This window comes from Sapajus apella, unplaced genomic scaffold (genome assembly GCF_009761245.1).
Source record: "Sapajus apella isolate SASKATOON/1434 unplaced genomic scaffold, GSC_monkey_1.0 scaffold141, whole genome shotgun sequence".
NCBI lineage: Eukaryota > Metazoa > Chordata > Mammalia > Primates > Cebidae > Sapajus > Sapajus apella.
Window position 1 is genome coordinate 704,574 of NW_022437081.1, and position 20,784 is coordinate 725,357.

General features: G+C 42.6%; 1 protein-coding gene across 10 annotated transcripts in view; it reads left to right on the forward strand.

Annotated features, from left to right (window-relative positions):
- The first annotated feature begins 327 nt into the window (after positions 1-327).
- The window catches only part of FHL1 (four and a half LIM domains 1), a 63,833-nt gene continuing 43,376 nt past the window's right edge, over positions 328-20,784 (forward strand). For 3 of the 10 annotated variants that reach the window (XM_032264024.1, XM_032264032.1, XM_032264038.1), the window contains exon 1: positions 328-562. The gene's annotated coding sequence lies outside the window, so the exon portion shown is untranslated. Of the gene's footprint in view, positions 563-588; positions 800-1,383; positions 1,427-20,248; positions 20,402-20,784 lie in introns of those variants that run through there. The other 7 variants (XM_032264025.1, XM_032264033.1, XM_032264026.1 and 4 more) reach the window with 4 other exon arrangements.

Consider the following 20,784-nt stretch of genomic DNA (forward strand, 5'->3'; position numbering starts at 1 on the left):
CGCCTTCAGTGACTTGTGACTCCCTCTGGCCTCGAAGGCCCGCGGCGCGTGGGAGGCGGCCCCGGGCGCCTCCAACCCGCCTTCCTCCCGGCCTTCAGATACCAGCAGGTCCTGGGGAAAAAGCCCGCCATCGCGTCCCCGCAGCCACCCTCTCCGCGCTCCCGAGCCCGGGAAGCAGCCGGGCCTCTCCAGTAGCTGGGGCACGTGGGCGCGTGGGATGCGTGGAGAGCCGCCCCCCTCCCCGCGTCCGCCAGGCCGCCTCCCGCGCGCGCGCCCCGCACGCAGCCCCAGTGCAGTGGGCAGAGCCGGGCCCGGCGCGCGCCCCGCCCCGCCCTGGGCCAGCCTCACCCGCCCCCGCGCTCCTGCTCTCTCCCCACCCTCCCTCCCCGCCTCCCCCGCGTGCGCCCCTCCCCTCGCGCCCCTCCCGCGCCCTACATCCACCGCCCGGCGGAGGGGGCTCAGTCCGCAGCCGCCGCCGCCACTGCCACCGCCGCGCTTCGGCCTCGGTGCAGGCAGCGGCCGCCGCCGCCGAGACAGCTGCGCGGGCGAGCATCCCCACGCAGTAAGCCTGGTTTCTCTCCGCGTGTGCGTGCGTATGTGCCTCCCGCCCGCCCGCGTCCTGGGTCCCGGGGTAGCGGCTGCCCTTCTGCCCCGCTGCCGCCGCGGCTCGGGGCTGGTCCCTGCAGTCCCGGCTGCCCGGCCTTCTTGGGCTGGGTACCTGCGGCCTCGGCGGCCTCGGTGGGGCTGGGGGCGTCCCGGGCTGCGGGGTGCGGGACGAGGGACTGTGAGGTCCCCTCTGGTGCGTGCCTCGGCCTCCCCTGGGTTTTCGCCTTGTTGGGGATGAGGAGGCAGTGCGGTGGAGGTGGGGGGATTGGGAGTGAAATGGGGGCTCTCTATGTTTTCCTGTGCGGGGGGGGGATGGTGAGGAGTGGGAAGGAAGTGAAGGGGGGCCCCTGGTTTTGTCACCAAGGATGGCGGGCAGTGGGGGGGTGGGGCGAGGTGGGGACACCTCTTGGTTTTCTCAGCCAGGATAGCTAACAGGGGCTGTGGGGAGCAGGTGAGGATGAAGCGGAGGTCGTCTCCTTTGGTTTTCCCATCAAGGATGGCGGGGATCGTGGAGGGGGGAGGTGGGAGACCTGCCTTGCTTCGCTCAAGGAGGATGGCGGGGGTGGCGACATGAAGGAGTAGAAGTGAGGGGGCTCTCCTGGGTTTTCGTGATGGGGATGCTGGGGGGTGGTGGTTGGAGGATGGGGGTGGGGTGCAGAATGAGGAGGGAGGAGGAAGGCCTGCTGTGGTTCTTCTCTCCAAGGGGGATGGTGGGGGCGGGGGTGGTTGGCGAGTGGGGGTGGGGAGAGGGGGGATTTCAGCTCCATCGTGGAATCTAGAGAAGCCCTAGGGTTCTATCACTGGCGTTGAGCCTTAGAAGGTGGGTTTTCAAAACTGCAAGGCGTGACCTTTCCCGTCTCAAAAAGCGTGAAATCCTGACAGGGTGCCGTCTGTTCTAGGTTCTGGGAGAGAGGTTTCTGCTTTCGAAGTTTCTGTTCCGTTCCTCTCTGCTTTTAGTCGTTCCAGGACTAGGTAAAGGTTTAAAAATCATTACGGCTAAGGGAAAGACTGTTGTGTCGTTCGTGTTGAGCACTGTATTATTTTCTGCATTTGGGAATGTGCGAGTTTCTCAGGTTTGTTTTCATTGCCCTTTACAAAAAAAGCCCGTACTAGGGAGACCCCTTGGGAAAAGAAAAGGACAAGGCTTATTAATGGCATGCCAGGTTTGGTTTTTGAATTTCCTGAAGGGCAGGAGATACATCCTTGTAGCATTTCGCTTGGTTTTCAGAAGAGTAGAAATAGTAGAATAAGCGTATGTCTTTGCTGGAAGTCCCCTTGTATTCATTTAAATTATCCCTTCGGGATTAACCGAGCCCCCTTTGATTTGGATTTGGAATAGATCCAGTTTTCCTAATTGGAGCCATCATCTTGTAATTGCTTGTAATTCTTCTCTGGGTTATCAAATCTATGGCAAGCTTATAGAACAGCAGGAATAGTTTTTTCCGTCGTCTTGATTAAGACAGTTTTAATGTAAATGTTATGGCCTTCCTTGGAAATGGGAACATTTGCAGAATAGCACAAGTTTAAATTATGGGCCCCCCTGGAATTTTGTAAAGCCTTTCCCGCCCCAGCTCATCTACAAGAACTGGGCCCTCCCGATCCTTACACTGAAGAAGCAAGGGCTTCTGGGATGGTAGCTTTGCCTTTACAAACTCATGCTCATGTTTGCTTAAGAAGAGTACGTATTAACAAGGCATTTGCCTTTTATGTGGTGAGAATATAGTGTTTTCCCATTTTTGGTTACATAAGGTTCCAATCAAGTCTTTACGTTCAGTCTTTAAAAATGCTTATTTAACATTTTTAAGGGCAAATATAATCTTTATGCAACAGGAAATTGGTCAGATAGGCCTTGATTTGTGCAAATCACCTCACAATAAGTACACAGTCTAAGACAACCATATAGATTCTATAACCATATATGGTTTTTGAAATTCTAGGCCACCATTCCCATATTTAATTTTCAGAAAAGGAAAAATTTTTTTCAACCAAGTCTAGATTTTTGAGTGAAACTAAGAAAAATTGTGTAAGATTTGAATTGATGAAATTCCTCTTGTATAATAGCAGTGCGTTGGAGAGTAAATATATATTAAATGAATGGACTGCTAAAACAAGATAATTATTTTTTACTGGAAGTATTAAACTGGAAATGTTTAAGAGGAAATAGATTTTGGGTCACAAAGATCAACAAGAATGCATTTATTTGCACTATTGTGTTATAATGTTAATATGGTATTCATTCTGTGCCCAAGTAACAATAGAAAAAATAGCATATTTTTATAATACAACTTAAGTTCTTTTTCTGTGAGGAGTAGAATACAGAGAGAAGCATATTGACAGGAAATGAGCTTTAAGTTTCTCTCTGGACAAAAGGGTTAAATGGCGTATCTTTTACCTGGCTTTTTGAAAATCTGTTGCCCTCTAAAACTGGAAGAAAAAAAGATGAAAGATATTTCAGGAATGAACAGAAATCGGATCAAATTCTCTTGCTAGGTGCGCTTATAACTTTTACTGATACCCATTTGAAAATTTGTAAATCAAGTTTTCATCTACGAAATTTACCCTCACCTCTAAAGTTTGAGCATTAAAAAAGTTTGTTGAAGGCCTGGAAGGTAGTGTCCTGCGACTGAAGCCTGTTTTCCGACACTCCACCTCCTAGTTCCCTTCTTCCCCTCGCCTCTCCCCCCCCCCCCCCACACTCTGGTGCCAGTGACTTTGGCTTTTATAACCTTGTGGGAGTTGAACCGAATGTTCCTTCTTGCTTGAACTCTAGGCCTTATCTATTTGGCTGCTTTCCCCAACTTTTGCCTACTGAACTTTTTTTTTGGTTAATTGAACTATCTAGTTGTTTGGATTTGGGATAAAAGGGAGTAGACTATAATAATTTTCTCTTAAAAGATCTTTTCTTTTAGCTCCTGTGGAACATGAGCAGAGAAAGGTTCTTTTTTGGTTAGTGGTGTAGTTAATTAAGCAGAATATATGACTGTTAGTTTATTCAACAAACATTTGCTGAGTTACCTCCTCTGTTGGAGGCTCTGTGCTGGGTGTGGGGGTATATGGTTGATAAGAAATGGCTTCTGCTTTTCTGGTGCAGTTATGACAATGAAAAATCGACAATGAATCCGTTGTGAATAATCAAGAATTGTCTGGAGTTTTTGGACATACACATGGCAACCTTCTATACAGTAAATCTGCTTCAACCATGCAAACAGTGGGGGCGTTTCTTTCCGGTCACTTATTCACTGCATCGTATGTACCTTGCCTTCTCAATGAAGACATGTGTTTTCTTTTTTTTTTTGTTTTTCATTTTGGGAGATCATATGGTTTATAAGTCATGTTAGGGTCTATGGCCTTTTCTTTTTTTAAAAAATTAAGTTTTATGTAAACTAAGACATAGCCGATTTCTTGATGTTTATATTCAGCTTTGTGTTACCGTATACAGTAGGGAGAAGTGGATGGCTGGCATCCCTTCCTGTGACTTCATGCATCTCTGGTGGCAAACTGGGCCTCCCCAAAATATTTTTCTGGAGTTGACTTTGAATTATGGATAATAATGGATGATGGAGCCCAGAAAAGTGGGGATAGTCCTAAATAGTAGCTGGAATAAACCTTTCATCTTCTGCAGGGCTACTTCCTGAGTGCCTGGAGAAATTCCCTCTTTATGGATAGTGCCACCCCGGTGATTTTCAGCCAGGGCGATTTTGCCCCCCAGGGGTCACTCAACAATTTTTGCCAGATGCGGTCTACTGGCATTCAGTTGGTTGAGGCAGGTATGCTGCTTAAATATCCAACAACACATAGGGCAGTGCCCGGCGGCAAATAATTATCTAGCCTGAAATGTCGATAATGCTGAGGTTGATGTAATTTCCTCCACAAAATGTAGTAGAACATAATTCCAGGAGAATGGAGAACAATAACAGTGTCTTGAGGTGACTGAGTAGTTGGCAGAGCTCACTTTATTAGTCTCAAAAATGACTAGTTCCAGCTGGGTGCTGTGGTTCACGCCTATGATCCCAGCACTTCGGGAGGCTGAGGCAGGCGGATCACGAGCTCCGGAGGCAAAGGTTGCTGTGAGCTGAGATTGCACCACTGCACTCCAGCCTGGGTGACAGAGCGAGACCCTGTCTCTAAATAAATAAATAAGACTAGTTGCTGCATACTAACCTGAAGAATTAAAGAAAATAACAGCCACCATTTATGGCACTTACTCTGTGCCAGAGGACTTGTATACATTATATATTCTCTTCGTTTTGTAAATGAGGAACCACGCTCAGAGAGGTAAAGGAACTTGCCCAGGGCCTCAGCTGGTCAAGGTTAGAAATAGAAATCAGAATTAAGATTATTACTCCTTTAAGGTTCATGGTTTTAAGCACAACTACGTATTATCTCCCTTGCGGCACACATCAGTCAAAATCTTAACAAAATAAAAATTACTATATGTCTTATATACCATTGGGTTTGCCTGAGAGTAATTACAACCATGAATATTAAATGTGATTATACTTGGAGTAAGTGACAAGGAGTAGGGGGAAAAGGGAACCAACATTAATTGAACACCTACTAAAATTTCAGGAAGCACACAATTAAATATACACCCATTGTCTAATTTGATCCTCACAGCAACTCTGCAGTTATGATGCACATTTCACAGATGAGAGTGGGAGATGTTTGGTAAGTAACTTGTCTAAGATTGCACAACTAATAAGCAGCAGGGTTGGGATTTGAAATGATGTCCCACAACTAAGTCACTCTTTGCTGCTTACTCTAAAGTTTGGAAGTAAGTTGAGCTTCTTGGAGAGAGGAGGGTAGCTGGTCCTAGGTAAAATGTAATTTCAGGCTGGGCACAGTGGCTCACGCCTGTAATCCCAGCACTTTGGGAGGCGAAGGTGGGTGGATGACCTGAGGTCAGGAGCTCAAGACCAACCTGGCCAACCCTGTCATGGCTAAAACACAAAAATTAGCCGGGTGTGGTAGCGGGTGCCTATTATCCCAGCTACTCTGGAGGCTGAGGCAGGGAGAATTGCATGAACCAGGAGGCAGAGGTTGCAGTGAGCCGAGATTGTGCCACTGCACTCCAGCCTGGGCAACAGAGCAAGACTCTGCCTCAAAAAAAAAAAAAAAAAAAAAAAGGAATTTGAAAGGTAACGTGTAGTAGATGATGGGTTATATTCAGGTAGAGAATAGAGAGGTGGAATCGCTGTTCCTTCCTCAGCTGATGAGAATTGAATTCTACATGGAATTTGTTCTAGACATATACTCATATCGAAACAGTGATTGTCATTTTGTTCAACTTCATTTTCTATCTTATCTGAATTTTCCAAGCTGTGCTTTGATAACCATAAACCTGGACGTTATGGAAATCTGTGCTTATCCTTTCAGTAGATCACCTTTCACCTTTCTTAGGGCTGTTCTGCGGAACTTAGGGGTGACAGCATTTGGTTTTTGTTTTCTTTTTACACAATTTAAACATTTGTGCTTGCTATGGAAGTTGTTTTTATAATACGCAGTATCAAATTCATACTTGTGTTTTCCGTACGGGGGTGTTTTGTTTTGACAACTAAATATTTATTTTAAGTTTTGATGTGTTTTGTTTCAGAGCACAAAAAGAGGAAACATTTAAAAACCAGTCCAATCACAATCATTTTGTCTGGAAAGCATCTTTTAGGGGGACGGGGGGGGGCAGGAAAAGGACCGCATGTTTCATTTCATTTACTTCAAATTGGAAAGGAATTTTCACCGTGATTCTCAAGAGCCAGGATGCTGGAAAAAATGTTATTTAGATGAAATAACATTAAATGTGTTTTGATTTCCACATAGAACTGTGAGCCATAGATTCTGATTATAATAATAATGTCCTGATTCTACCACAGCAATCAGCCACTTGGGTAATCAACGACTATGTATAGACATCTGATTTGTCCCATCACCCATTGATTCATTCTAGAGTAGACTTGAAAAATCTGATAGAATTCGCAAGAATGAATGATCCTTTTGAAAACCAGATTTTTCAATGAGAATAGTACTTTTTTCTTGTAGGGAAATGCAGAAAATATAGAAAAGCTTCAAGAAGAAAACAAAAATCAGTCATAACCCACCATCCAGAAATTAATGACAGTATTTTGTATGTCCTTTAAAAATGCAGTACTTTCTGAAAATGGTGGATTCAAGCCCATTGTACAACCTCTAACTTATATAGTCTATTATTTAAAAAAAAATGACTAGGAGATTTTTCTGAATGATTGCTGCATCTCTAGATAGAAGTCACGGTCTTAACCCATGAAAAGGGAAAGCTGCCAGGAAGTTGGAGAACTGTGCTATAGCCTCTTCCTGGCAGCTGTGTAAAGAAGCTTCAGGATAGCTCCTTCAAATTTCTCCTCTTCCAGCTTGAATGATCGAGTTTCAGTGCTAAAAGAGGCTGTCAGTACCTACCCCCTGTTATTTTACAGATGAGGAAACTGAGGCTCAAAGGGACCAAGCACCTAATGTGCTAATGTCAGAGTTCCAGCTTGAATTTTTAGGTTGTCTTCATAGGTAGATAAACTTTTATTTCCTAAAGATTTCTCACAGTCAAGAACTTTTTCATGGCCTGTCCCTCAAAAGAACAAGTTCTTCTGCTGGGAATATACTATAAAGGATACTAAAAGGTCAAGTATAATATTTCCTAATTTCAGAATATGTTCAGAACAAGTGTGGGCAGTACAGGAATTTTTCATGTTACTTGCCTTATTGAAATTGATCATTCAGTGGTGAGGAACCTCTTGGATGCGTCTAGCTCTCAGTTTAATTTCCCCTCTTCTATGAGGCAAGTGCCAAGGCATATGAAGTATGCCCATAGGTACAAAAACGAAAGATGACATTAAAAGAGTCTTAAAAAAATAAAATAAAAGAGTCTTTAGACATAGTAGCCTGGAAGATCAAAATTAGAGCTTTGGCTTCATGAAAGTATTTTTTTTTTTATAAAGGGAGATATCTGTTGAAATTGTGGGATAGAGGTTTTAAAGATTGCATCTGTTTCCAAACTAAGGTGGAAAGTTAATTGTAGTAAATGCATGCGGTGTGGTATCATTAAACTGCACACATATACATGAAATTATTGTTTTAATCTGGCATTCTTTTTTATTTTTTGAGATGGAGTCTTGCTGTGTTGCCCAGGCTGGAGTACAGTGGTACTCTCTTGGGTCACTGTGACCTCTGCCTCCCAGGTTCAAGTGATTCTCTTGCCTCAGCCTCCCGAGTAGCTGGGATTAGAGGCACGTGCCACCACACCTGACTAATTTTTGTATTTTTAGTAGAGACAGGGTTTCACAATGTTGGCCAGGCTGGTCTCAAACTCCTGACCTCAGGTGATCCGCCGCCTTGGCCTCCCAAAGTGCTGGGATCACAGGCGTGAGCCACTGCACCCGGCCTTAATCTGGCATTCTTAAAAAAATCAGTTATTTCTCTTTCTTCCCCCTTTTCTCCTGCCCCACTTCATTTCTTCCTGTAGCTGTGTGAGCGTCACACTCTCTTTGTGTCTGTTCCACTCTCAGGGTGACTCTTCTTTTAGTCCACCAGACTGCACCCACTTTCCTTTTTCCAGGCTCTCCATGTATCCATATCCCTCTATCACATTCATCTGCCACTGCATCTTGCCCTTGTCCCCGTTTTCTGGTGTTACAATTACCCCACCCTGGGCTGGGCCAGGGCTGTTTTTCAGCCTAGGCTGGGCAGGGAAGCTGATCTCCAGGGCAGGTGTGGAGTGAAAAGAGTTGCAGTCACTCTATACAGAAACGTCATTGACAAAATAGGATTAAACAAAATATGTAAAGAGATTATATAGGCTATGTGAACTTGTGAACACAAAATCATCCCTTCTTTACAGCCAGAGACCCAGCAAATGCTAAAGCTACATGAAATAATGAGTATGGATACCTATTGCCAAATGCTTACTATCTGAACAAGTGAGAGAATTGCACTCTTGCCTAGGGGTGTATTTTTAAGTAGTTTTTGCTTCTATTCCTTATTATTGCCTGCTAATAGATACGTATATTGTCAGTAAGTAACCAAACTCTCCCCAGCTTCCTGTAGTACACTGTATTTCTCTTCTGAACATGGATTTTCCTCTGTGTTTAAACAACTGAGATTTACTTGTGCCTCATTCTTGAACTACTATAGATATAAAACGCTCAGATAGAAAATACCCGTGGACTGTTTTTGAAATGCAGTGAAACCTAGAAAAAGAAAAGAACAATCAAAATAATAAGTATCTCCTGTCAGCATTTTACTGCTTGTAGAATTGATGTTCTGTTTACCCACATAAAAACTCTCTGGATGTTATTCCTATTGCAAGACGTAGTAGTTTTTGCTCCTATTCCTTATTATTGCCTGCTAATGGCTATGTACATTGTCAGTAAGTGACCAACTCTCCCCAGCTTCCTGTAGTACACTGTATTTCTCTTCTGAAAATAGATTTTGCTCTGTATTTAAACCACTGAGATTTACTTCTGCCTCATTTTTGAACTACTATAGATATAAAAGACACAGATAGAAAATACCTGTGGACTGTTTTTGAAATGCAGTGAAACCTAGAAAAAGAAAAGAACATTCAAAATAATAAGTATCTCTTATCAGCATTTTACTGCTTCTATTTACTCACATAAAAACTCTCTGGATGTTATTCCTATTGCAAGACATTAAATGTTCCATAGACTTTTTTTTTTTTTTTTTTTTTTAGCACAATCTCGGCTCACTACAACCGCCACCTCCTGGGTTCAGGTGATTCTCCTGCCTCAGCTTCCCCAGTAGCTGGGACTATAGGCATCTACCACCATGCCCAGCTAATTTTTGGTAGAGATGGTGTTTTACCATGTTGGCCAGGCTGGTCTCGAACACCTGACGTCAGGTGATCCGCCTGCCTCGGCTTCCAAAGTGCTGAGGTTATAGGTGTGAGCTGTTCCATAGACTTTCTAATCACAAGAATTCGTAATATTCACAAGATTTTAACTTTCCTTTTCAGTACTAAGGAAATGATTGCTGGGAATGCAAAGCCTTTATTGGCAAGATTGTTTTGACAAGGATGGCACAAAATTAATGTCTATACTTGATTAATTTATAAGTCTTGTCATTCACTTTTAGTTTTAGAGTGTGGATTAGGCTGTTTGATTATTGTCAGATTTGAAATGTATGATTTATGAGACATTAAGGCTTGGTTTTCCAGTGCACTCTGCCAGGTCTACTTTTATGCATCATTCTTGTTTGGGAAGCTGATTGCGAGTCTGCCTACAGACATAATCAATCACCTGCACTTTCAGGTGGCCAGGTGGACTGAAGTAACAGGTTTCCCCCCAGGCTTCTCAGAGACTAAAGAGTGTACACACACACACACACACACACACAGAGGCAGACATGCAAATTATCAGTCCAAAAATATTTGTATCACTAAGCCGAAGCAGTGGATTTAGACATTCGACTTAACAAACTGTTTTTCAACAAGTTCTAGCAACTACCCTGTAAATGAGCGTCAGTTCACCTACAACAATGAAAAGATAAAGTCCTTGGCCACAGAGCTTCTAGAGGCTGAAGAGGCACTTTAAGTTGCTTGTCAAAGATTCCACACCTTCAGATGCCAGAGTCAACACAAGTTTTCAAACCCTAGACCCATTCCCTTCTGGACCACAGAAGGTCTGCCTCTTTTAAAGAAGGAATTTTCCAACGCACTAAGCACAGCTAATCACACGAAGGAAAGAAACCAGGCAGCGAAACTCACATGAGGAAGTGAAAGTTTATACTTGCATCTTATAGCCGATGGCCTTTGTTAGAGCCACTTTAAAAATGCCAACTTTACTGATCACAATTTAGGTACAAAAACCGGCATCCAAGTAAAATCTCCAATTTGATGAGTTTAGACAGATGTATATACCCATGAAACCACTGCCCCAATCAGGACGTGGAATGTTTTTATCACCCCCATGAGTTTACCCCTGCTCCTTTTCCAGTAACATTTTTCCTCCACCCCTTTCCCCAGACATGCTTTTATGTGAGAGCCATTTTCAAAACTCAGATTTGAAAGTTTGTGGATCTTCCTCTATAAAAAGACTAGATTTATGTCCAAAATACAATTGTCTTCTCTATGTTTAAAATAATATTACAGAGAAATTCTGGGTATTGATTTTTTAGAATCTTTTCCTGATCCTCTGCAAGTAAGCTACTTAGTAAGCAGTTTCATTATGTGCTTGAAGAGAAATTACACCCAAAAGAAAAACAATTTTGATAGAAAAGCAGTGTATGTTCTTCCCAAGTACTTACAGTGAGATGTCAAATCCTTCAGGAACAGGAAAAGTAAAATTTGAATTTTGCTTCATACTGATTTGTAAAGTAAAAATGAAGACCGAGAAGAAAGGTTATCTGTCTAATCTATGTAATCATTCATCCATCCATCCCTCCAGCTAGTGTGTGTATATATGTTTCTATATAAAATTACTATGTGTTAATAACTCTATCCCTTGAGGCTTCCAAAAGATTTGAAGGCTTCAGAGCGAATTTTCTGTGCAAGAAAGGTGTACCATCTTTACACACTTAGGTGCAAAGCAAGCTTTTCATATGCTGTTATTATGCTCATTGATATATTTAATCAAACTAATAATTATTGGGCAATTTAAAGTCTACTTCATTGAGGTGCAGTTTGTCCCTTCCTTTGTCACCTTCTAGAAAAATCCAAGTGTCAAACAATACTTCGCTGGCTCTTTCTCTGTTCTGTTGCCACTACTTTGGTATGCATCTAGTCTCCTCTTGCCACTCTCGATTTCTACTGTTTCTGCCCTATCTTCCTTCCCTGACTTTCCGCCTCCATGTCTTTCCCGTCTCCTGATGTCACTTCTCTTGCACTGCTCTGCTTTCTCATGAGAAAGCCATTTTTATAAACTTCTCAAGACCGAGAGGGCAGCAGACTAATTCCAACATGTCAGATAGTGTCTTGGAGTCTGTTTCTCCTGTGATCAAACACTTTTCACACTCCTTTCCAGTTTTGAGCTGTACTGGAGATTGGAGAGTTGTGAAAGCATGGTTTTTGGTTTTCAGATGATCAAAGTTGAATATACTTGCTGGGCAGTGTTATGACCGTCTTTGAAACCACGAATCATTCAAAATAAGGGAATAGTTTACATTATAATATTCCTAGAAAACTTCCTTTGATAACTGTAAAGCAATTAATATTGTCCTGAGATAAGGTGATTTATTGTTTTTCAGAATGGGCCATAAAGATGTTAAAGAACCCCTTCAACATTTGTCCAAACCTATAAAATGCACAACACAAAGAATGAACCCTAATGTAAACCATGGACTTTAGTTCATAATAACGTATTAACATTCGCCCATCAATTGGGACAAATGTACCACATCAGTACAAGATGTTTATAAAAGGAGAAACTGGGCAGTGGATGCTAAGGAGGTATATAGAAACTTAGTACTTCCTGCTTAGTTTTTCTGTAAACCTAAAACTGCTCAAAAATAGTCTGCTAATTGAAAAAAGCTCTTCAAATATATGGGTTTCAGAAATACAAAGTCTAGATTGGGAACTCTTTATTATTACCTTGGGGATTAAAGTCCAGTGTTTGTGGCCAGGTGTGGTGGTTTATGTCTGTAACCCCAGCACTCTGGGAGGCCAAGGCGGGTGGATCACTTGAGACTAGGAATTTGAGACCAGCCTGGCCAACATGGCAAAACCCTGTCTCCACTAAAAATACAAAAATTAGCCGGGCATGATGGCATGTGCCTGTACTTCCAGCTACTCGGGTGGTTGAGGTGGGAGAATCCCTTAAACCTAGGTGACGGAGGTTGCAGTGAGCTGAGATGGCACCACTGCACTCAACCTGGGAGACAGAGTGAGACACTGTCTCAAATAAATAAATAAATAAAATCCACTGTTTGTTTTTCAGAATGAGTAAAATAAGAGACGTGTTTCTCGAGTGATGTAACTTGTGGCATGAGCCCCTGAAAAGGGAAACTATGAGCTTCCAGGAGAGCTCCCCAGTACTTCCGATGCCATTCCTAGTGGCACAATAGTCAGTAGATAGGTCAGTGGGAGCACTGGGCTGGGACTTCGCATGCCACCAGTGGAGTCCCAGATTTGACAAATTCCCTGCCCTACAACACAGTAGGGCCCTCTTTTGATCCTTACATTTATGGTATTGCCAGCAACAGTGACAGCTGGTGAGCATATGCCAACTCCAAGCCAATATCCAGGTCAGAGTTCGATTGCTTTGGGCCAAAGGCCATTATTGCATGGCTTGTAGAAGCATAGACCCAACGCCAGAACTTCCATGCACTTACTCCATATGGACAGCTCTACAGTAAATGTGTGAAAAGATTCAGTTTTTATAGGCATTAACATAAATGGTTTCTTTTTTATTGGAACTGGGTAGCTATGATAAGCAATTACAAGTATGCATTGCTTTCTTGAGTTGGCAGTGAGAACAGAACATTCTGTGGTATGTGTAGTAGGGGTGAGGGGGAGAATCAGGTCTAAGAGGGACATCTCAACTAACAAGGAAAAGAAAAAAACTGAGAAGGCATCAAGAATTAGAAGGCAAATGGGAGCCATCACTCAAGCACCCGGGTATTTTGTTGTTGTTGTTGTTGTTGAGACAGAGTTTCACACTCATTGCCCAGGCTGGATTGCAATGGGACGATCTCAACTCACCACAACTTCTGCCTCCTGGGTTCAAGCGATTCTCCTGCCTCAGTCTCCCAAGTAGCTGGGATTACAGGCATGCACCACCACACCCAGCTAATTTTTTGTATTTTTCGTAAAGATGGGGTTTCTCCATGTTGGTCAGGCTGGTCTTGAACTCCTGACCTCAGGTGATTTACCTGCCTCGGCCTCCCAGAATGCTAGGATTACAGGCGTGAGCCAGCGTGCCTGGCTAACATCCAGGTATCTTAAAGAAGTTGTTGTCTGTCAGGACTGTGATAAGACCCAGGGTGAAAAACTTCATAGTTCATGCGATTATCTGAAAAACACCAATAAAGGGAACAGTTGGTTATAGAGTTCACCTGTTTATTTTTATTTTTGAAATGGTGTCTTGCTCTGTCACACAGGCTGGAATGATCATGGCCCACTGCAGCCTTGACCTCCCAGGCTCAAGCAATCCCTCTACCTTAGCCTCCTGAGTGGCTGGAGACTACAGGTGTGCACCACAACACCTATCTAATGTTTTAGTTTTGTAGAGGCAGGGTCTCACTGTATTGTCCAGACTGCTCTCAAACTCCTGCTTGTTTAGCTTATTAAACTTTATTTCGTATATTGGAAATAATTATTAGTGTACACATCTGTTATGTATACTCATTGTTACATCTATTGTTAGACAGTTTTTTTCCTTAATTTCATTGGTTGCCTGAATTGACTATATATGTGGTACCACCTGTTAGACGAAGATTTTGATGAGGAAAGGGAGAAAAAGGATAAAAATAACCTCTCCCTCAAGTCCCATTTCGTGATGGAAGCTGGGATTCCAGTTCAGTGGCCAGGCCAACTGGTCACTTGATGCCAGTAGTGAGCCAAATGGTGGCACTGCCACTGCATTTCTTTCAGTCAGCTTCACAGTTGACACCAAATCCTGCAGCTGATGGGACTTTATAGCAATTCTTGTTGATTTGAAAGATGGCAAAAGTCACCATCTAACCAAATCATAGTATGTTTGTTTCCCAGGTATAGACAGGCTGGGTTAGTCATTGGGCCTGGCGTAGTCATGCTCCCTAATTGCTGTAAGTACCTGGAAGTACTAGGGGAGGTGTAGTGGCAGTGGCTTGTGGGACAGGCATGTGACAGCATCCTTTTGCCCCCTTGCTGCTCACCCACCTGCTTCTTGCCACCCATTGGCTCCTCTTCGTCTTCCCCTCCATCTCCTCTTTATACTTAATCCAGCTACTTTTGAATTTTCTGTTAAGGAACCAGGAGGGCCTCAGCATGAAAAAAAATGGCATAAATATTCAAACCACCAGAGCAACGCACTTTATAATTCTTGGACTGCCTGATTGTTACTGCTGCAGTGTTTTGTTGGTGTTAAATGGGACTTAGGGTATTTTGTAAATATTTTCTGACATACAACTTGAAAGTTGAATTTTGTCACCTTATAAACGTAGTTATCTTTTCTGCCACTTTTAAACCCCGGTAAGTTTTCCTTATGTGCTTGTGATTATCCCTATAGCAGATAACAGCAGCATGCGTGCTGATATGAGAGATTTGCTCCAGGGCCGATTGACTGGAGCAGAGCTGCCCAGTTGTTGAAGTGTAAGGAAACAGTTCATGGAGTGCCAAAGCCAACTTAGTAAAAGTATGGGGATGAGTATTTAGTAAGATGAAATAAAAAAATGTTTGTCAAGTGCTTACTCACATGAGCAAGGCACTTTTCTAGGCTTGCTAGATACTGTGGGGAGCCTTAAAATAACAGTGGTCTCTTCAAGGCCAGGCATGGTGGCTCACTCCTGTAATTCCAGCACTTTGGGAGGCCAAGGTGGGCAGATCACTTGAGGTCAGGAGTTCAAGACCAGCCTGGCCAACATGATGAAACCTGTCTCTGCTAAAAATACAAAAAAAAAAAAAAAAAAAAAAAAAAGGGCGTGCTGGTGTGTGCATGTGCTTGCAGCCACTTGGGAGGCTGAGGCAGGAGGATCACTTGAACCTGGGAGATGGAGGTTGCAGTGAGCTGAGATTGTGCTACTGCACTCCAGTTTGGGTGACAGAGAGAGACCCTGTCTCAAAAACAACAACAACAAAAAACAGTGATCTCTTCAAGCAAAGAACTCCCATTCTAATTGTAGGTGGAAAGAGTACTGAACTGCATAGGGTGTGGGGAGGGAGTCAGGAGTTTTAAATCCTAGCCCAATTTTTGCCACTAAGCATTGGAACCTCTGGGAAAATCATCTCCCCACTCTGGGTCTCAGTTTATAAAAAGGCAACTGAACAAGATAATCTTTAAGATATTCTGTGGATTGATTCATAAATGTGGAAGAGATTCTGGAAAACAGAAGCTTGAGGCCAAGAGTTCCAGACCAGCCTGGGCAACATGGTGAGACTGTGTCTCTACAAAAAATAAAAAAAATTAGCCCAGTGAGGTGGTGTGCGCTTGTAGTCCCTGTTACTCAGGAGGCTGAGGTGGGAGGATCGCATGAGCCCAGGAGGCTGCAGTGAGCTATGATCATGCCACTGCACTCCATCCTGTGTGGCAGAGTGAGACCCTGTCTCAAAAAATTGTAAGCGTAAAGTACATATATCTATACTATGTAATACTAGTTGTGACTATAGATCAGTGTTTTTCAAAGTGAGATCCTTGGATCAGCATCATCAGCACCACGAGCTTGTTAGAAATGCAAATTTGACGGGCCCCACTCCAGACCTGGAGAATCGGAAACGCTGGGAATGGGGCCCAGCCATCTGTGTCCTAACAAGGTCCTCTCTCAGGAGATTTTGAGGCACAATAAAGTCTGACAATTAGGCTGTAGGAATTTGGGGCAGTGGTTCTCAGCCTCGGCCATACAATAGATTCATCTGAGGAAACTTGCTCGGGGGTGGGGCATTGTCTTTGTTTGTGTTGCTATAACAGAATGCCTGAGACTGGGTACCTTATAAAGAACAGAAATCGATTTCTCATGGTTCTGGAGACTGGAAGTCTAAGATCAAGGTGCCAGCAGGTTCGGTTGTCTGGTGAGGGCTGCTCTCTGCTTCCTAGATGACACTTCACTGCTCCAGCCTCCAGAGGGGAGGAACGCCCTGCCCTCATGTGGCGGAAGGTAGAAGGGCAGGAGAGCCAAAGGCTCTCATGGAGCTTTAATTCCATCCAAGAGGGAGGAGCCCCTGCAGTTTAATCACCCCACCTCTTAAAGTCCCCACCTCTCAATACCATCACATTGACAAATAAGTTTCAACACCTGAATCTTGGGCACATAAAAAACTGTAGCAGGCACCCAGACATCACTAGTTGCTTTGGCTCCCCAGGTGCAGCCAATTTTGAGAATCACTGGTTTAGGGGACAATGGCATGAGCCAAGACTCCTGTCATTCTCTAGTGGCAGTGAACCTCAGATGCAGGGAGTTAGCCAAAGCCAGAGGCTTGAATTTCATGCTAAGAAACTTTGCCTTTAGATTACTATAGAGAAAGGTTTTTGGCAATGGGAGTGATATATTTGAGGTGGTACATTTGAGAGATGATTCTGATGCTAGCTATATGAAGAAGAGGGCATACCCATAGTTAAGAAATCTGATGAAATAGTCTGGTGTGAAGTGATAATGGGTCCAATTAGGACCATAGATATAAAATTATAAGGAAGAAAATGTATGAAAGCTCGTTTGCAGGAAAATTGGGCAGGGTTTGGCGCTGGTCGCTGGGGTGACAGCAGTGTTAGATTGCCTTTGGTTCAGGAGCTCCTCTCAGATTTCTGGGATGGCCAGTGCTCTCTAGATGCATCTGGCAAAATTGTTATGTATGGATCTGTACAACTCTGTGTTTTTTGTTGCTTTGATTTAGGAGTTATAATGCGGAGGTGATCTACAGCAAGTTATAGAAAAGTACAGAATTGTAGTCACCTCAAAAGCTACCCATGGTCATCATGTCAGAGGAAAAAAATGCTGTTTTTCTCTTAAGGAAAGAATGCTTGGAGTTGTGGGAAAGTTGTAAACTTGGCAATGAGTAATTCAAGCCTATCAGTCAATTAAGTGGATTTTTATTTTATCATTTGTTTTATTTGGGAGCTGCTGTAATAGTCATTGAGAAGACATCAGTCTTCATATTTTTAAAACAAAACAAAAATACCATTGAACATTAGGGCAAAGGACAAGAATTTCAAGGTTTTACTTTTTGACTTTAGCAAATATTTTCTGCTCCACTTTTCCTGCTAGATTTTGCCATTTCACTTGTGTTTTTGCTTTGTTTCAATTTGTTCTTTGTGCTTGATAACTGTAGTTTCCTCTATTTTTTTTTTTTTTTTGAGACATAGTCTTGCTCTCTTGCCCAGGCTAGAGTGCAGTGGCACAGTCTCAGCTCACTGCAACCTCCGTCTCCCAAGTTCAAGTGATTCTCATGCCTTGGCCTCCCAAGTAGCTGAAATTATAGGCTCACACCACCATGTCTGGCTCATTTTGTTGTTTGTAGTAGAGACAACTGGATTTCACGATGCTGGCCAGGCTGGTCTTGACCTCCCAAAGTGCCAGGATTACAGGCATGTGCCACTGTGCCCAGCCTCTATTCTATTTTTGATGGCTTTTTTATTCATAAGTATTCTTAATGTTTTAATATTCCAGTTAAAAGTACGTATTTTTCCCTTTATGTTTTCCCCCAATATACTTACTCTTCCTTTATGACCAAAAATTCTTTGAATTTGCATCCAGAAATGGCTCACAGAAAGAGCTCCTTTGTATTTATTTAGGGCATGGTGGGGCTTTTTGTTAGTTTCCAGGTCATGCCACATCTGGAAGGAAAGACACCTTTTATTTACTAATTTCAAAATCTATAAAAGCAGAATCAGTATTGTAAAGGGTTGCATATATTCCTATGCAAAGTTAAAAATGACTCACTACTCCAACTTTGGTAAATGTGTGCACTTTTTAGTTTTTGAAAGAACTGCAAAAATCCGCCAAAAAATCTGGACTAATCACAATTTGAAATTTTTAGTATATCTAGTAGATATCTTTTAAAGATATAACTCATCTTTTCCCAAACTTGATAAGTATAAATCCTCTCTTTCCAAATTGTGAGGAATATTATGATTATATCATATAAAATAAATATAGAAACGTGTGGGATAAATGATCTTCCAGAGTATGGCATATATCACCAGATAATACTCTAACTAAATACAAGGACACAAAACTGGACTTTATTATATTTCTGTAACTGGAAATACTCTTCTAGTTTTTGCTTGTTTATTAAATTAATATGCTGTTAAAGATTTCGTTATGTTGTAGATCTTGATTATGTTGGAATTATTAAAAATAAGGCATCTTTCATCTGTACTGCTTATTTCCAATAAATTATTTAGCCAAATGAGAGCCAGTTTACCAGTTTTTTTGCTAAAGGAAATGAGCCAGTGGCTACCTCAGTTGTATTTATCATTGCCTTTTATGGTAAACATTTAAAATGTGTTTTTAATGGTGTGCATGCCAATGTTTCTGACCTCTATAGTAGCATAAGTATTTGAATAAATGTGAGGTAATTGAGAAGTCTGTGCCGCCCAGTACCATCACAAGTGTACCTAATTAAGAAGCTGTTTGGAATTCACTGCTCTTTGATATCTTGGGTGGGAGAGAATATTCTGGACGTGATTAAGGAACCGTTACCATGACAATCACATTCAAAGAATTGAGAGGAGACAATGAGTCTGTGGGGATCATCTCTTTTGATTGATTTGACTCGTCTTTTAAGTTCATTCAGACAGCTGTTGTCTCCGGATTTTCTTTTCCACGTAATTCACCCAATTGATTGGTGATGTGGGGATCATTGAAGCTTGGTGGTCAGTAGTGACAGGATCAGCAGTGTCCATGACCAAAATACTTTTGCTAAACCTGAAGGAGAGTGATTGTACGTGTTAAATGTCATTAAAAAGTAACTCCTGGCTTCTTCGGGAATAATATAAATGGTTTGTCTTTCACTTATTAATTATGTCAGGGTGGGATAAGATTACCATGATCTCGTTGAAAGCATGACTGACTCTAAAGTGTTTGGGCTTTATTTTGGATTACTTTGCTGTCATCTTACCCAGTGTGTTTGGCTGCTGTTCTGTTTTTATTCTTTGCCTTGTGCAATATTGTCAATGTAATTTGTGTGATGTTCTGGTCAGAGACACAGTTACACGCTGCAGATTGAAAAGTACACACAAATAATATCTACCGTTAGTGTCTTCAGCCTCATGACCCCAGCTAATGTTAAGTGGGACATGTTAGTACAGATGGCAAAGTGAAATGGAGATATAAAGGCAGTTCAGATCTCACTGTCAGTTTTTCTCCTTCTTTGTGCACTAATTCTGGGTGGAGAAACCATGAACTATGGAAGGAAAACTGCTCCAGCAGGGGCTTGAGTTGGATCTCATGCCAGAGCTTTGCCAACTTAGCCTTTGGGACTTTCTCTCTTCTGCCCTCTGGAGGGTGTCAGAGAACATTAAATGCAAGGACTTTCTGGAAAGGATAGCCAGGATTTGGTCTGGTTACTAGAATACACTTTACCTGTTCTCTTCCTCCCTGTAGCCCCTCCAAGCTGGAATGTGTAGAGGAAAGGAACAGACAGAGAGATGGCAGGGAAGCCATTAGCAAGGTGGGAATCTTATGAAGGACGTGATTTTGGTTCTTGAAAAAGAGAACTGGAGTCCATCAAGTAGAATCAGTATGAATATCTCTAGGAAAAATCAATTCCAGAAGGGTAAGATGAAATATGCTAAAGGTAGTATGTGACAGATTCAGGTTTGAAGCTTCAGTTGAATTGAATCTAAAGAGATATATTTGGTGCCAGGTGTCAGTGGCGGCATATGAAGTCATTACCCACGTTTGATACCTGTTTGGTTCTTTGCCTGCTATGATAATAGTACCAAGTATGTATTTAACATTCAGTAGTTACCTTGTGTGGGGGAGGCACTGCTAAATGCTTTGCATGCAGGTACCTCCCTATCTCTATGAGGTAGGTTGCCATTATGATGCTCATAGAGGCTGGACAGCTAATATGAGGTGGAGCCAGTATTTGAGCCCAGGCAGTCTGACTGTGGTGCCCCTGCTGTGAACAGCTGTGCATGCTGCATTCCTCCTGCATCTGCATGAAAGGGTATGGAACCTTCTAGAAACAGTGAGTTCCAGAAGAGTGAAGTGTGGTGGTAGGAGATGAGATGGAGTAGAGCCTTTTGTGTAAAAATACCATGCTAAGTACTGGGAGATAGAAATGAAGTCAGACACTTTTGTTTTTGCCGACTTGGTACATAACATCTTACAGGACAAACAAAACCTAACATGAACCAATCCAGATTCGTAAGATAGAATATGAAAATATTGTCTCTATTTAAGCACAGGTGGGAGGAGGACTAGAAGGAGTTCCTTTGAATTAAGGCACTTTAAAACATTTGCTTTCAAATTTTAGCGCTTCACCTCAGGAGCAAAATTTGCCGCCTTTTAGGCTTTTGGCCTGGCAGACAAGAACCTCCCCGTCCCTATGGTCAGCAGATTTGCCCATTT